The sequence below is a fragment of the Pristiophorus japonicus genome, chromosome 2 (assembly GCF_044704955.1).
Source record: "Pristiophorus japonicus isolate sPriJap1 chromosome 2, sPriJap1.hap1, whole genome shotgun sequence".
NCBI lineage: Eukaryota > Metazoa > Chordata > Chondrichthyes > Pristiophoridae > Pristiophorus > Pristiophorus japonicus.
In genome coordinates, this window is record NC_091978.1 from 276,688,583 (window position 1) to 276,707,439 (window position 18,857).

Sequence of the window (18,857 nt, forward strand, 5' to 3'; positions counted from 1 at the left end):
TCAGCTACCCTTTAGCATCTTACTCAAGTAGTCACTTTTCATGCATGAGCCTTGACACTGAACACTGGCAGCTTGTCTAACTATGGAGGACATGACAACCAAATGGGGTTGTGTCCTCACCTGGCTTCTTGAGTCATTTTAATGGCATTTCGATCATAAAATTGATTTGTTTATGTCTGGCCGAATTGGTATTTTATTATGGCATGGACATTACCTCCTTTGGGTGTTTAAAACAATTGTGATCAATGTGGCAAATGACCCACTGTTGATTCATTTGCACCTGAGGTCCTGATGAATGTCAACTTCAGCTGAGTCAAAGCCCTTTGGTACCAGCTTGAGAAGGGGCAAAAAAATGCATTTTGGTCTTTTTCATCTGTCGTCAATAACAGCAGACTAAACTGATGGCATATAAGATAATTGTCTGAACAGTTCTCCTTCAGAGCTCCTAGGCATGTAACAGAAGGTGCAGAAAAGATTTACGAGAATGATTCCAAGAATGAGGGATTTCAGTTACATGGATAGACTGGAGTAGCTGGGGATGTCCTCCTTGGAGCAGAGAAGATTGAGAGGAGATTTGATGGAGGTGTTCAAAATCATGAGGGGTCTAGGCAGAGTAGATAGAGAGAAACTGTTCCCATTGGCAGAAGGGTCAAGAACCAGAGGACACAAATTTAACATGATTGACAAAAGAACCAAAGGCGATGTAAGAAAAAACGTTTTTACGCAGCAAGTGGTTAAGATTTGGAATGCACTGCCTGAAACGGTGGTAGAAGCAGACTCAATTTTATCATTCAAAAGGGAGTTGGATAAGTATCTGAAGAAAAAAAATTGAAAGAATACGGGGAAAGGGCAGGGGAGTGGGACTAGCTGAGAGCCGGCACGGGCTCGTTGGGCCGAATGGCCTTTTTCCATGCTGTAACCATTCTATGATTTTATTATTCTATGAAGGGCTGCCTTTCGCCCATCTGTGAGATTCAGAAGAGACTAGCAACTGGATTTGTGGCAAAAAAGAGAAGCAGTTTCAGAGGCTGAGAGTTCAGGCCTTTGCCGACCTGCTATTGAGTACCCTGGAAGGGAATCAGCTTCACAACAGGCACATGTCTGACAAAGTCACTTACATGACGTAGTTGGTGATGAGTAACCTGGTATGCAGCACAATTGGGTTCTATGATTGGGCTCCAAAAAAGCAAGCAGCATAAGAACATAAGAACATAAGAAATAAGAATAGGAGTAGGCTATATGGCCCTTCGAGCCTGCTCCGCCATTCAATAAGATCATGGCTGATCGTCGACCTTAACTCCACTTCCCGCCCGATCTCCAAATCCCTTGATTCCCCTAGACTCCAAAAATTTATCTATCTCAGCCATGAATATATTCAGAGACTCAGCATCCACAGCCCTCTGGGGCAGAAAATTCCAAAGATTCACAACCCTCTGAGAGAAAAAATTGCTCCTCATCTCTGTCTTAAATGGCCTACCCCTTATCCTGAGACTATGCCCCCTCGTTCAAGAAAGAAAGAAAGAAAGAAAGAAAGAAAGAAAGAAAGAAAGAAAGAAAGAAAGAAAGAAAGAAAGAAAGAAAGAAAGAAAGAAAGAAAGAAAGAAAGACTTGCATTTGTATAGTGCCTTTCATGACCATCGGATATCTAAAAGCACTTTACAGCCAATTAAATACTTTTGAACTGTAGTCACTGTTGTAATAGATACTCCAGCCAGGGGAAACAACCTCTCAGCATCTACCCTGTCAATCCGCTGCAGAATCTTTCAATGAGATCATCTCTCTTTCTTCTAAACTCCAGAGTGTATAGGTCCAGTCTACACAATCTCTCATCATAAGATAGCCCTCTCATCCTAGGAATCAATCTAGTGAACCTTCATTGCACTGCCTCCAAGGCAAAATTATCCTTCCTTAGATAAGGAGACCAAAACTGTGCACAGTACTCCAGGCGTGGTCTCACCAACGCCCTGAGCAATTGTAGCAAGACTTCCTTTATACTTCAACCCCCTTGCAATAAAGGACAACATGCCATTTGCCTCCCTAATTGCTTGCTGAACCTGCATGCTAGCGTTCTGTGTATCTTGCACAAGGACACCCAAATCTCCCTGAACACTAACATTTAAAAGTTTCTCACCATTTAAACAGAGTTTTTCTATTCTTCCTACCAAAGTGAATAACCTCACATTTCCCTAAATTATACTCCCGCAGTTGTAAAGCTCTGCCCTGCCAATTGGTTGAACCAATAATAGTGCTATTAAGTGCCATTTACTCACCAAAAACCTGCTCACTGATGCTCAGTTTGGGTTCCGCCAGGACCACTCAGCTCCAGAGCTCATTACAGCCTTGGTCCAAACATTGACAAAAGAGCTGATTTCCAGAGGTGTGGTAAGAGAGACTTCCTATGACATCAAGGTAGCATTTGATTGAGTGTGGCATCAAGAAGCCCTAGTAAAATTGAAGTCAATGGGAATCAGGGGAAAGCGCTCCACTGAGAAGTCAAAGCAAGATCATTGTGATTGTTGGAGGCCAATCATTTCAGCCTTAGGACATCGCTGCAGGAGTTCCTCAGGTAAGTGTCTTAGGTCCAGACATCTTCAGCTGCTTCATTAATAACCTTTCCTCCATCATGAGGTCAGAAGTGGGAATGTTCACTGATGATTTTACAGTGTTAATTCCATTCACAACTCCTCAGATAATGGAGCAGTCCATGCCCACATGCAGTAAGACCTGGACAACGTTCAGGCTTGGGCTGATAAGTGGCAAGTAACATTTGAACCACACCAGTGCCAGGCAATGACCATTTCCAACAAGAGAGAGTCTAACCACCGCCCCTTGACATTCAACGGCCATCACCGAATCCCCCACCATCAACCTTTTGGGGGGGTCACCATTGACCAGAAACTTAATTGGACCAGCCACATAAATACTGTGGCTACAGGAGCAGGTCAGAGGCTGGTATTCTGCGATGGGTGACTTATCTCCTGAATCCCCAAAGCCTTTCCACCATCTGCAAGGCACAAGTCAGGAATACGATGGAATACTGTCCACTTGCATGGATGAGTGCAGCTCCAACAACACTCAAGAACTCAACACCAGGACAAAGCAGCACGCTTGATTGGCATCCCATCCACCACCTTAAACATTCACTCCTTCCACCACCAGCAGTCCGTGGCTACAGTGTGTACCATCTACAAGATGCACTGCAGCAACTCGCCAAGGCTTCTTGACAGTACCTCCCAAACCTGCGATCTCTACCGTCTAGAAGAACAAGGGCAGCAGGAGCGTGCAAACACCAGCACCTGCAACTTTCCCTCTATGTTACACACCACCCTGACTTGGAAAATATTGCCATTCCTTCATCGTCGCTGAGTCAATATCCTGGAACTCCTTAACAGCACTATGGGAGTACCTTCACCACACAAACTGCAGCGGTTCAAGAAGATGGTTCACCACCACCTTCTCAAGGACATTTAGGAATAGACAATAAATGACAATAAATAAGTGATGCCCAATCCCATGAATTAATTTTTAAAAATTTAATGGAGTACCTTATGCATCCTGGAAGATGATGCGTGTCCCTATAGGGTGAGACTCTGTACTACAAATAGAAAATCTAACTGTGTGGATTTCTCAGTAGCTTGGTTGGTGCCTCGTAAGCATCGTGATGGATTTCATGATTGTCATATTGACTAAAAATAATATAAATGGCTATTCGTGTTGTAACCGGCTGAAATGGCAGAGATTGGAGTCAATCTCTATAGTAGACAGCTACTTCCAGCAATCGGCACATCCTGCTTGTGACCAATTTTGGTTTCCCATATGAACACCTAAACTGTCCCTCTACTCAAGTTGACCTTTACGCCCCTTCCAGCAATGATTCACTTTCCATAATCCTATCCAACAAAGAGGATAGGATTATGTACAAAGAGGAAATAAAAATAAAATCTGGAACTCTCTCCCCCAAAAAGTTGTTGAGGCTGGCTCAATTGAAAATGTCAAAACTGTGATTGATAGATTTTTGTTAGGAAAGGGCATTACAGGATATGGAACCAAAGCAGGTAGATAGAGTTAAGATACAGATCAGCCATGATCTAATTAAATGGTGGAACAGGCTCGAGTGGCTGAATGACCTTCTCCTGTTTCTATGCTCCTTCCTATGGCGCTGATTTTCCACGCTGGATTTTTGGCGCCTGCACATGTTAATGTATGGTTTTTGTGTACAATCATGCCAGGAAAAAAATCGAGACTTTCGCCAAAGAAATATTTGAATTTGGCGCCGTGCTCTCCGAAGTTAGTCTGGGGGAGGGCGGAGCTTCATGTCTGCGCTAAAGCTGAAGTTGCCAGGGCAACCAGAGACGCTGAAGCAAGAGCCTGAAAGGATCTCTCCCCCCGCTGGACCTGCGGCCACTGCTGCCCCCCCTACCCCCCACCCCCGGCTGGACCCTTGGCCACCGCTCGCCCCTCGCTCCCCACCCCCTCTGGACGTGCTGCAATCCCAGGCCAAATGGCTCTCCAATCTCAACTCGCAGGGGAAGTGGGACTGAGAGGGCGGGGGGGGCGTTTGGTCCGGGATTGCAGCGGGTCCAGCGGGTGGGGAGCAGTCCTATGTCCTGGGATTGCAGTGGGGGGAGCAGTCCTTTCGGTCCAGAAATCTTCTTCCCTTGTTCCAAAAAGAGTTCCCTGTTAAAAAAAGTATATTATTTTGTATTCTTATTGCCTCGCTCCTGTCCTCTTGTGCGTTGTGCCGATTCCTTAACTTCACAAATGCTTTTTTTTGGCATTGCTTTTGGCCAGTGTGCGCCGCGCTGAAAAAAATCATGGATGGCCAAAATCGATTAAGTGCACAAAAACAGCATCCGATCCCGTTTTGACTCAGGTCGGCGTCAAAAAATATTGGTGCACACAGTCGGCGCCAGCGTCCAAACATTGGCGAAAGTTGAAAAGGGAGTATTTCACGCCAAAAAACATTTGGACGTCAAAAAAATGGCGCACAATCGTGATGAAAATAGGGGCCTATGTTCCTAATAAGATCTAGATTTATCGATTGTTATTCGCAATGAACATGAGCACTAAGCCCACACTTGGTGATCCTGTAAAGTATATTTGTCCTACTACTTTGCTCAGTTTGAGCAACTTCGGTCCCCGCACCCCTGATTTTCCCTTGTGTTCAAATTGGGGCTATGAAAATTGAAACTGCAACCAAACCACTATTTCACTAAAAGCACAGTATTAAATTTATGAGTTTAGCAGATTATGTTGGTAATTATTGTTGAAGAACCTTCAAGGTTATGTTTGTATTTAGCTATTTTGAAACTGACACTTTGTTTGTACAACAGTGACCAAACAAAGGTAAATTTGCTTTTCGTGTAGACTTTAAAATGCAACATTTTGTCAATATTTAAAAGTTACATCCTGTGCTCATGTTTCTTTCCCAAATCCTCTTACTTGATTAAAACAGCATTGATTAATGTATTTAGCAAGAGAACAAAGGTCATTGGTTTCTAAATTAATGTGAAAAGCGCAGTTCAGGAAGAAGTTGGCAATCAAATATATTGATAGTTAAGCTTCTTTGATAAACATCCTTCAGAGCTTATATCTTACATATGGTGGTGAAATATCCCTTTAAACAAAAATTAATGAATGTCCATAATTAAATGTGTTCTCAGAAATCGTACACTTTAAAGCCACAAGTTCTTGAGATTTGATTGGCAGGCCATTATTAACAAGAAATATCAGCACTCTCCTGTTCTTTGTTAAGAGAGGAGTTTCACCCATAATCTATAATGTTATAATAATGCTGCCAATGTTTCCATCTGTACACCGATCTATGCCATTGTGGCATAGCAAAGGCGACCATATGAGAATGATAGGAAAAGCCATTGCAGGAAATGTGGTGACTATAGGAATGAGGCAGTAGAAATAGAACTATGAAAGGATGTTGCCACAAAGATGAATCAGGAAGATACATAGGCCTAGAAATTTTGGTGCGCCCGATTTGGGGGCAGTAACACTCGTGAGGCACGAGACATTGCTCCATGAGCAGAAATCTCGCCTCTCGTAAGAAATTGGGGTTACAGCCCTCAAATGAAGTGGAGCGCTAAATCAAGAGCTCCATTTTATCTACGGGGCGGTAGCGGAGCACAAAGCTCGGGAGTGGGATGCAGCGTTACGCACTGGGTTGCGTAGCACAGCTGTGTAGGAGGGGCTCTTCCCTGAATTCAATTTTATTCTGCAGAATAAAAAGGGTCCAACCTGGACAGCCAAGAAGCAGGAGTGCCACGTGATCAACCCGGCACTCAAGTAGAATGCCGGGATGAATGATCGCAACACGAACCCCACATCCAAAGCGGCAGTGGTGGGGAAAAAGAAAGCAGACTTTTTTTGGCAAGCAGCCGGCCACCTCCCCTTTAACTTTCGACCCACTAGTGGCCGACAGCCCAGTTCGCATCCCCTGAAGCTGCCACTCTCATTGCCCCGCGCAGCTTCAGGGGCGATACCCAATTTAGGGTCAGGGCGCGAATGGGGCACTGCGCACGGCAATGATGTCACGATCTCCAGGCGCAGGAGATCAGGATGCAACACCATAGCCCTCCGGGGGTGCTAACGGAAGATGCAAATGACCCGAATTTCTCCCCCATGGTATTGAGACAGAAACCACATTGAAGAGATTTAAATAGGGAGTGATTAGAGAGGTGTGGAAAAGGTTGGATGGCAATCATACATTCAAGGGCCTTACGCCTAGAAATTGGCCTCCTTAGCGCCTCCCATTATCGCCTTCGGGGGGAGGGGGATATCAGGGCGCTAATGACTTACCGACCGGACGTGGCGAGATGAACGACTCCCGTTAACTTGGCCAGGAGGTTTGCAATGGCGGTAACATGTTGTGCCATGATCTCCTGCACCAGGAGATCGTGACATAATTACGCAGCACCCCGGTAGTGCCCTGGACTCAAACTGCGGTTCTGCTCCCTGTAGCATCACTGGGCGATAACACCGACAGTTGCAGGAGGCGTTGTTTGGGAGGCCAGGAGCTTCGGGGGTGGAAGTTCAATGGGAGGTTGCCGAGGTAAGTAGGAAAATTTCGAAAATGCTTTTTGTCATGTATGTACTTTTGGGAACACTAGCCACTAGATGGCATCACTGTTGGAGGCCATTGGGCTGCACGCACGTGCGTGCAGCCCAAGTATAAAAGGCCAGCCATTTTGTATATCGGGCACTTTGGGCCTTAATAAAGCAGAGCCAAGGTCATACCTCTTGGAGTTAAACAGTGCTCAGTCTAACAGTTATTGCATACACAAGATTTGGCGACGAGGCAACAAGAACCGTTGCATGCAAAAATGAGCACAATTGGATTGTTGGAGCGATTTGTGGAAGGAGAAGATTGGGCAGACTTTGTGAGCAGTTCTTCTGGCCAACAAAATGGAGGAGGTCGGCAACGCAGATCGGCGCCGGGTGGTGTTCCTCACAGTTTGCTGCAATACAGCGGGACCTGGGGGTACTTGTGCATGAAACACAGAAGGATAGTATGCATGTACAGCAAGTGATCAGGAAGGCCAATGGAATCTTGGCCTTTATTGCAAAGGGAATGGAGTATAAAAGCAGGGAAGTCTTGCTACAGCTGTACAGGTATTGGTGAGACCACACCTGGAATACTGTGTGCAGTTTTGGTTTCCATATTTACAAAAGGATATGCTTGCTTTGGAGGCAGTTCAGAGAAGGTTCACTAGGTTGATTCCGGGGATGAGGGGGTTGACTTATGAGGAAAGGTTGAGTAGGTTGGGCCTCTACTCATTAGAATTCAGAAGAATGAGAGGTGATCTTATCGAAACGTATAAGATTATGAGGGGGCTTGACAAGGTGGATGCAGAGAGGATGTTTCCACTGGTGGGGGAGACGAGAACTAGAGGGCATGATCTTAGAATAAGGGGCCGCCCACTTAGAACTGAGATGAGGAGAAATTTCTTCTCCCAGAGGGTTGTGAATCTGTGGAATTCGCTGCCTCAGAGAGTTGTGGAAGCTGGGACATTAAATAAATTTAAGACAGAAATAGACGATAAGGACATAAGGGGTTATGGGGAGCAGGCAGGGAAATGGAGCTGAGTCCATGATCAGAGCAGCCACGATCTTATTGAATGGCGGAGCAGATTCGAGGGGCCGTATGGCCTACTCCTGCTCTTATTTCTTAAGTTCTTATGTTCTTATTCGATAAGGTGCCACACAAGAGGTTATTGAACAAAATTAGGACTCATGAGATTGGGGATAATATACTAGAATAGATTGACGAATGGTTAACAGACATGAAACAAAGAGTAGGAATAAACGGGTCATTTTCAGGTTGGCGGGCTGTAACTAGTGGGGTACCTCAAGGATCGGTGCTGGGCCTCAGCTATTCACAATCTATATCAATGAGTTGGATGATGGGACCAAATGCAATACATCCAAGTTTGCTGATGATACAAAGCTAGGTGGGAATGTAAGTTGTGAAGAGGATACAAAGAAGACTTAAAGGGGATATAGACAGGCTAAGTGAATGGGCAAGAACATGGCAAATGGAATATAATGTGGAAAAATGTGAAGTTATCCACTTTGGTAGGAAAAATAGAAAAGCACAGTATTTTTTAAATGGTGAGAGATTGGGAAGTTTTGGTGTTAGAAAGCCCTGGGTGTCTTTGTAAACGAATCATTGAAAGTTAACATGCAGGTACCTGCATTCCTGGGATGGGGGGATTGTCCTATGAGGAGAGATTGAGTAGACTAGGCCTATATTCGCGAGTGTTTAGAAAAATGAAAGGCGATCTCATTGAAACTGACAAAATTCTTACCAGGCTTGACAGGGTAGATGCAGGGAGGATGTTTCCTCTGGCTGAGGGGTCTAGAACCAGGGGTCACAGTCTCAGATTAAGGGGTCAGGAATTTAGGATTGAAATGAGGAGAAATTTCTTATCTCAGAGGGTGGGGAATCTCTGGAATTCTCTATCCCAGATGGCTGTGGAGACTCAGTCTTTGAGTATATTCAAGACAGAGACCGATAGATTTTTGGATATTGAGGGAATCAAGGGATATGGGGATAAGAACATAAGAAATAGGAGCAGGAGTAGGCCATTTGGCCCCTCGAGCTTGCTCCGCCTTTCAATAAGGTCATGGCTGATCTGATCTTGGACTCAGCTCCACTGCCCTGCCCGCTCCCCATGACCCTTTACTCACTTATCGCTCAAAAATCTGTCTATCTCTGCCTTAAATATATTCAATGACCCAGCCTCCACAGCTCTCTGGGACAGAGAATGCCATAGATTTACAACCCTCTGTGAGAAGAAATTTCTCATCTTAGTTTTAAGTGGGCGGCCCCTTATTCTAAGACTATGGGCTAGATTTTACACTTTTGTGCAGATCGCCCAAAAATGGGCGGCATTTCTGGCGTTGGCGGTAAAATGGGTTTTCAGATCGCCGTCTTTTTGCCCATTTTCAAAGCCCCAAGTCTCCAATTTTGAAAATGGGCGAGCGATATGAAATCTCTCTGACCTTCTGCCGTAAAGTGTCGCCGTCCATAGCAACGGCATGACAACACTTGATTCCCGCGATTCAGGTCAAGGGTCATCATGGCATGCGCAGAAGAGGAGACAGATAGAGAGGAGCTGAGAGGGAGTGAAGGCATGTGTGGGTGTGGTGTGGCTGCTTTGGGAGGAAGGAGGGAGAGTTTCGAGTTTTAAGCAAATTGGGGGAAAAAAATTAGCTGTTACTAGCCAGATATTTGCCCAAATTTGGTGCCTATAATGGAGGGAGAGGAGGAGGTGACACAGCACATTGTGGAGACTGATGCTGGCGAGAGCAGTGAGCTGGGAGAGGAGCACTTTGGAGGGCGCAAAAGAGCGAGGAGGTTCTCAGACGACGCAAATGCCTCCCTCTCGCAGGAGGTCGAGTTACGTGGGGTGATTTGACCCAGGGAGGGCGTGGGAAGCCCATCCCAAAGGCCTACCAGAAGATATGGGCCAACATAGCAGAGGTGGTCTTGTCAGTGACCAACGAGGTGCATGAGGAATGTCGCAAACGATGGAACGACCTTGTTGGATCCGCAAGAGTAAATATTACATTTATTTACATGTACTTACGTATTTATATAATTTGATTTGTACAAGTCATGAGTGACTATCATCAGATGTGAGGTATTTCACTTTTACCGGGAATGTTGTACTCAAAGCCTGTGGTCACGGTGTACGTCTTTAGGTAAAGAATGCTAATTATCATAATAATCATGATTACATCGGTCGGTTATGTGTTGTATCAATCTCTGTGACAGTACCTAGCAATGATATCACGCAATGATCTCATGCCATGTCGTCCTGTTACCTTTTACAGAGGAAGCTATCGCCGATGAGGTCTGTGCAGAGGCGAATGGGTGGGGGGCCACCAGTCACCAGCGACATCACTGAGATGGAGGAGCGGGTGCTCACACTCGTGGGGAAGCACCCCCGGACGGCCATGCAAGTATCTGCAGACCCTGAAGTGATGCGACGTGATTAAAGTTTACACCATTGCGTGATGTTCTTTTCAGAATGGCAGGCAGTGACTAGTGGGGTGCCGCAGGGCTCAGTGCTGGGACCCCAGCTATTTACAATATACATTAATGATTTGGATGAGGAAATTGAGTGTAATATCTCCAAGTTTGCAGATGACACTAAACTGGGTGGTGGTGTGAGCTGTGAGGAGGAGGCTAAAAGGCTGCAGGGTGACTTGGACAGGTTAGGTGAGTGGCAAACGCGTGGCAGATGCAGTATAATGTGGATAAATGTGAGGTTATCTACACTGGTGGCAAAAACACGAAGGCAGAATATTATCTGAATGGCGGAAGATTAGGAAAAGGGGAGGTGCAACGAGACCTGGGTGTCAAGGTACATCAGTCATTGAAAGTTGGCATGCAGGTACAGCAGGCGGTGAAGAAGGCAAATGTATGTTGGAGTATAGGAACAGGGAGGTCTTACTGCAGTTGTACAGGGCCTTAGTGAGGCCTCACCTGGAATATTGTGTTCAGTTTTGGTCTCCTAATCTGAGGAAGGATGTTCTTGCTATTGAGGGAGTGCAGCGAAGGTTCACCAGATTGATTCCTGGGATAGCAGGACTGACATATGAGGAGAGACTGGATCGACAAGGCCTGTATTCACTGGAGTTTAGAAGGATGAGAGGGAATCTCATAGAAACATATAAAATTCTGATGGGACTGGACAGGTTAGATGTAGGAAGAATGTTCCTGATGTTGGGGAAGTCCAGAACCAGGGGACATAATCCAAGGATAAGGGGTAAGCCATTTAGGACTGAGATGAGGAGAAACTTCTTCACTCAGAGAATTGTTAACCTGTGGAATTCCCTACCGCAGAGTGTTGTTGATGCCAGTTCATTGGATATATTCAAGAGGGAGTTAGATATGGCCTTTACAGCTAAAGGGATCAAGGGGTATGGAGAGAAAGCGGGAAAGGGGTACTGAGGTGAATGATCAGCCATGATCTTATTGAATGGTGGTGCAGGCTCGAAGGGCCGAATGGCCTACTCCTGCACCTATTTTCTATGTTTCTATGTTTCTAATAGATGCCACACCCACTGATATCTGAACAATCATATCTGATAGGTGATTTCTAAAATTGTCCTAGAAATAATGCTTGCCTAATGAAAATCATTGCAATGCACAATGTGTTGATGGTCATGAAATGTAATGTCTGTGATGATTTTGATAGTGGTGGTGCTTTTGTCGTGCATATGCTGTGTGTAGCGCTGGAATCACCTTGTGACCCTAGCACCACCTTCTCCTCTAATAACCTCATTTGTGTTTTGCAGCTCAGCCAGCAGTGTGGCCCCAGGCAAGACCACAGAGGCCAGAAGTTGGGGTCGCGGGGCCAGACTTGCCGGACGATCCTACCTCTGATGCTGTGGAGCTCCGATTCTCGACCGTCAATCCGCTGTGTCTGCTCTCTGCAGATGAGAGCGCGGACTTCGAGGAACCTGCATCGCCACGCTCCAGAAGCCATTCCACCCCAAGGCCACCTAGTGCTCCTCCGGTCATTCCCGCCTCCACTCTGAAGGTACCAGCCCCAAGCAACTTGCCCACAGGGCACCCCATTTATCCCCAGGACAGCACCGACCCCGCAGAGGTTTCGTGGACGCGGCAGGTTTCTTCCACGAGCGCCACATGAGAGCGGAGAGATGGTACAGTTGTCCAGGAGGACTGTAGACATTGATGACCAGATCCTCGATGCATTGGGAGCATATCCCGACAGCTGGCCACCATGACTGAGTATGTTCCGCGGATAACGGAGGTCCTGGAGGCATTGGCAGGAACACTGCTGGCATAGTTTTCCCGGAGCGTGGCACTCCACCCCTAGGTTCTGCACCACCACTGCAAATGACACATGAGAGGCAGGACCAAGTTCCTGCTTCTGGATCCGAGAATATTCCCCCCTCGGCATCCCCTGCTCCCGAATCTGTTCAACAACCACCTCTGCCTTCATCCCCCCCAATGAGGTTCCACTTGAGGAGCTCCTCGGCTAGGCGGCGTGGAGTGAGGAGGGGAAGGGGTAGAGGTGGGGAGAAGAAAAGGAGGGGGGAAGGAAAGTGAGTTGCATATCCACAGGTGATGGCTGTGTTATATCTCCACCCGGGTGTATGCAATTTGTTGTAATGTATGGGGGAAGGTGGCCACCCTCCTGCTTTGCCTTTGTATTCTGTGTTGCTGGACATGTTGACCATTTGATTGATGTCAATGGTCAAAAAAGTGGCGAGGGGGCAGGCGTGGGGTGTTTTCGCCCGTGATACTTATGATTTCAGATCAATGATCGTATTAAAAAAATTGTATTCAACATAACCTTGTTCCGCATTGTCTCAGATAGCTGGACCGTTACACACTAGTGATTCCTTAACATGAAAGGGTTAAATAAAACTTAACTTCAATCAACTTAAACTTTAACTGGCACCAAGGTGATGCACACCATTAATGTCCGAGCTGCACACATACAGCAGTGTGTCACTCACAGCAAGATTCTTTCAGGCAAATCGTTCAGTTATACGCTCCTGACGTAAGAGTCTTGCAGCTATGTAGCCACCACGGGCCCTTTCCTATGGGCTGGAGGGGGGCGGGGGCATGGTTGCATAGTCAGCTTGATTGTCTGGCCCTAGTTCAGCGTCCAGCCCCTTGTTGTCCTCTTCCTCTCTCTCCTGAGTTGGACCATCAGTCCCTTCTGGCAATTCTTGTCCCTTCCTGATAGCCAGGTTGTGCAACATGGAGCACACAACCACAAATTGAGCTACTTGCTCAGGGTTATACTGTAGCTCTCCTCCAGGCATCTGAAGCGCTGCTTAAGCACAGTTATTGTTTTGTGGATCACATTGCGTGTGTCTCTGTGGCTCTGGTTGTATCGCTTCTCAGCCTCGGTGTGGATGTCACGCAGGGAAGGTATCAGCCGGGTGGCTAGGCCATAATCAGTTGTCACCAAGCATCCAGCATTGTCCTTGTGGCTGACTCTTAAACATGTTAAAGACAGCGCTCTCACACAGGATGTGAGCCTCATCAAAGCTGACCAGACATTTGACATTCACTGCCATTATGATCTGGTTGTGGTCGACAATTTGTGATCTTCAGGGAGTGAAATCCTTTTCTGTTACAAAAAAGCTCAGGGTCCTGAGAAGGTGGCCGCATGGCGATGTGAGTGCACTGTATTGCTCCCTGCACCCTGGGGAACTTAGCATTGCAGTAGAATGCTCCAGTCCCTGTCAGTCTGAGCCTCCATGGTCATGGAGAAGCTGATAAAGTCCATCCTATGCATGTACAGAGCCTCCGTGACCTGTCTAATGCAGCGATGCGTGGCATGGTGAGACAGAGGGGAAATGTCGACCGCAGAGGCCCGAAAGAAACTGGACGCTTGGAAAGTCAGTGCCACAGTGACCTTGACCTCAACCAACACTCATGTCCTGAGGGCAGCCTGCATATGTGGCCTAATGAGCTCACTTATTTCAGTGATCACCACCTTGTAGAAACGCAGTCTCTGAAGGCAGGTGTGTTCGGACACGTCGAGGTAAGACCGCTTCTCCCTGGAAGTGCGGGTTGTGTATGGTCTGGACCTCCTCCTCATTCTGGCATGTCTTAAATTGGGCACATAATGATGTGCATTAGACATTGAGCCATTTGCACTCTGCAGCATCTGCGTATTAATCGATGCAGGCTGAGAAATAGCTGACCTCATTCCAATGAAAGTCTAATAGCGATTGATCAGAAGCAATAATTTCCACACTAAAATACACCTACAGTAAACCCCAATCGTCCAGAGTCTGAAAATATGTCTGTTGAGATGGTCACTTCACCTGAGAAGAATTCCAGAGTCAATGCAAATTCCCCCGAAGTTGAAGCAGTCTTTTGAATGAAGCAACCTGCAATTTTAAAAATGGCACCCACACGGCTGTGATTAGTTCAAAACAGTTCCACTTTCTCTGAGCGGTGTTTTGGGCGAGCGATATTGTGGGCGAGATGTGTGCGAGGTGGTGAAAGTAACGCTGGGCAATCTCCTGGGCGTTAGTTTCAACAAATGTGATCTTTACGACAAAAACAGGTGGGCGGTCAGTGTTATTGAATCTCGGTGTTAATTATGTGTGAAAAGTAACGCTGGCCAATATTATTGGCGTTGGTTTCACCCATTCTGATGATTCTGCCCAAAAAAAGTGGGTGGGCAGTATTATTTTTTCCCGACGTTACGCACATGGGGAAAGTAACGCTTGGCAATAGGTGTCTGAAAAATGGCCGACAGTTTTCATTTTGTGGCTAAATGTGCGCTATATGGGCGTTATACCTCATTTCAGCGGTAAAATGGACGTTGTGGACATTATGCATGCAAAAAAAGTGTAAAATCTAGCCTTATGTCCCCGAGTTTTAGTTTCCCCTATGAGTGGAAATATCCTCTCTGCATCCACCTTGTCGAACCCCCTCATTATCTTATAAGTTTCAAAAAGATCACTCCTCATTCTTCTGAACTCCAATGTGTATAGGCCCAACCTACTCAATCTATCCTCATAAGTCAACCCCCTCATCTCCGGAATCAACAGTGAACCTTCTCTGAACAGCCTCTAATGCAAGTATATCCTTCCTTAAATACGGAGACCAAAACTGTATGCAGTACTCCAGGTGTGGCCTCACCAATACCCTGAACAGTTGTAGCAGGACTTCTCTGCTTTTATACTCTATCCCCCTTGCAATAAAGGCCAACATTCCATTTGCCTTCCTGTTTACTTGTTGTACCTGTATACTAACGTTTTGTGTTTCATGCACAAGGACCCCCAGGTCTCTCTGTACTGCAGCACTTTGCAATTTTTCTCCATTTAAATTATAATTTGCTTTTCTATTATTTCTGCCAAAATGGATAACCTCACATTTCCCCACATTATACTCCATCTGCCAAATTTTTGCCCACTATGGGCTAGACTTTCCTATGAGCCCCTCAATGCCTGATTGCCCGCTCAGAAAAACCACTAACGTTTGGTGAGTAACGCTGGCGAGAATTTCCACTTTTATGTTAAAACTAATTAAAGCTAATCACCTGGCGAGAAAATGGGTGTTACACCTTTATTCTTGGCGGTTTTCTCAGCGGTTAAAGGGAAACTAAATAAAACGGGCATTTAAAAAAAAATTTTGTCTGAGGCTGTGGTTGGCCTAGGGAGGGGGGTAAAACTTAAAAAAAAATTCAATAATAAACTAAAAACGTAAAAAAACATTCCCAAGACACTTTTACACTTAATCACCGTTTTAAAATAATAAATAAATAAATAAAGAACCTTTAACTTACCTTTCTTTGCAGAGTACTCACCTATCGCCCTGTTTAAGCAGCTTTTACAGGGCGGTTCCCTCGGCTATCTGAACGGGCTTCCGTTGAGTCCAAACTTACGACCTGGCAATTTTCTCGCCGTTGCATGTCGATGGTTTGGTCCCAGCGGGCGTTTTCAGATTTGGACGATACCACTAAAAAACTAAGGGGGACAAACAGCTGTACCACCAAGAAAATCGCCAAGAACCCGCCGAAAATGATAGGAAAGTCTAGCCCTATATCCCTTTGAAGATTTTTTGTGTCCTCCTCACAATTTACTTTCCCACCCATCTTTGTATCATCAGCAAACCTGGCTACATTACACTCTGTCCCTTCATCCAAGTCATTAATATAGATTGTAAATAGTTGAGGACCCAGCACCGATCCCTGCAGCACCCCACTAATCACTGTTTGCCAACCGGAAAATGATCCATTTATCTCGATTCTCTGTTTTCTGTTAGTTAGCCAATCCTCTATCCATGCTAATATATTATCCCCAACCCCGTGAGTTTTTATCTTGTGCAGTAACCTTTTCTGTGGCTCCTTATCGAATGCCTTGTGGAAATCCAAATACACCACATCCGCTGGTTCCCCCTTATCTACCCTGCTCGTTACATCCTCAAAGAACTCCAGCAAATTTGTCAAACATGATTTCCCTTTCATAATAGCATGCTGGCTGCTTGATTAAATCATGCTTTCCCAAATGGCCTGCTACTGCTTCCTTAATAATGGACTCCAGCATTTTCCCAACAACAGATGTTAGGCTAAATTGTCTATAGTTTCCTGCTTTTTGTCTGCCTCCTTTTTTAAATAGGGGCGTTATATTTCCGGTTTTCCAATCCGCTGGGACCGCCCCAAAATTGAGGGAATTTTGGTAGATTACGACCAATGCATCCACCATCTCTGCTGCCATTTCTCTTAAGACCCTAGGATGTAAACCATCAGGTTCAGGGGACTTTTCCACCTTTAGGCCCATTATTTTACCTAGTACTACTTCATTAGTGATAGTATTAAGTTCCTCCCTCCCTATCGCCCCTTGATTATCCACTATTGGGATGTTTTTCGTGTCTTTTACGAAGACTGATACAAAATATTTGTTCAACGTCTCTGCCATTTCCCTGTTCTCCATTATTAATTCCCCAGTCTCATCCTCCAAGGGACAAACATTTACTTTAGCCACTCTTTTCCTTTTTATGTACCTGTAGAAACTCTTATTATCTGCTTTTATATTTTGTGCTAGTTTACTTTCATAATCTATCTTCCCTCTTTTAATCATATTTCTAGTCGTTCTCTGCTTGCTTTTAAAAATGTCCCAATCCTCTGGCCTCCCACTAGTCTTGGCCATATTGTATGCCCTTGTTTTCAATTTCGTACTATGTCTTATTTCCTTAGTTATCCCTTCTCTTAGCCTTTCCTTCTCATTGGGATATATTTTTGTTGCAAGTTATGAAATATCTCCTTAAATGTCTGCCACTGTTCATCAACCATCCCATACTTTAATCTATTTTCCCAGTCTACTTTAGCAAACTCTGCCCTCATACCTTTTTAGTCCCCTTTATTTAAGCTTAGGACACAGGTTTGAGAACCAACTTTCTCTCTCTCCAACTGAACTTGAAATTCAACCATATTATGGTCACTCATTCCGAGAAGTTCTTTTACCACGAGATCATTTATTAATCCTGTTTCATTACACAATACTAGATCTAAGACAGCCTGCTCCCTGGTTGGTTCCGCAATGTACTGTTCAAGGAAACTATCCCGGATACTCTACAAACTCCTCCTCAAGGCTACCCTGGCCAATTTGCTTTGTCCAATCAATATGAAGGTTAAAATCACCCATGATTATTGCCATTTCTTTTTTCCAAGACTCCATTATTTCTTGATTTATACTCTGTCCAACCGTGTAGCTATTGTTAGGGGACCTATAGACAACGCCCATCAGCGACTTTTTCCCTTTATTATTCCTTATCTCCAACCAAACTGATTCAACCTCTTGATCCTCTGAGCAATATCATTTCTCACTAACGCACTGATCCCATCCTTTATTAACTGTGCTACCCCACCTCCTTTTCCTTTCTGTCTGTCCTTCCAGAATGTCAAATACCCCTGAATGTTTAGTTCCCAGTCCTGGTCGCCTTGTAGCAACGCCTCTGTAATAGCTATCAGATCATACCCATTTGTATCTATTTGTGCCGTCAACTCATCTATTTTGTTACGAATGCTACATGCATTTAGACAAAAAGCTTTTAAATTTGTCTTTTTACCCTTTTTTCCTGCTTGTTTCCTCTGTATTTCAAACTCACTTTCTACATTTTTGCTTTCTTATTCCAGCTTTACTCCCCTCCCTATTGACTCTATTTTCAGGTTCCCATCCCCTTGCCAAGCTAGTTTAAACCCTCCCCAACAGCACTAACAACCCCCCCCCCCCATCCACAAGGATATTGGTCCCGGCTCTGGTGAGGAGCAACTCGTCCGGCTTGTACAGGTCCCACTTCCCCCAGAAGCGGTTCCAATGCCTCAGGAAACTAAAGACCTCCTTCTGTACCATCTCTCCAGCCACGTATTCATCTGCTCTATCCTCCTATTTCTGTACTCACTACTCGTGGCACCAGGAGTAATCCGGAGATTACTACCTTTGAGGTCCTGCTTTTTAATCTCTCTCCTAGCACCCTAAACTCTGCCTGCAAGACCTCATCCCTCTTTCTACTTATGTCATTGGTCCTGATATGGACAGGACCTCTGACTGTTCACCCTCCCCCACCTCCCCTCAGAATACCCTGCAACCACTCGGTGACATCCTTGACCCTGGCACCAGGGAGGCAACATATTATCCTGGAGTCACGTCTAGCAGCCGCAGAAATGCCTGTTTGTTCCCCTGACTATTGAATCCCCTACCACTATAGCGCTTCCATTCTTCTTCCTCCCCTGTGTAGCGGAGCCAACTGTGGTGCCATAGATTTGCCTCTGCCTACACTCTCCAGAGGCACCATCGCCCCCATCGGTACTCAGAACAGAGTACCGGTTGGAGAG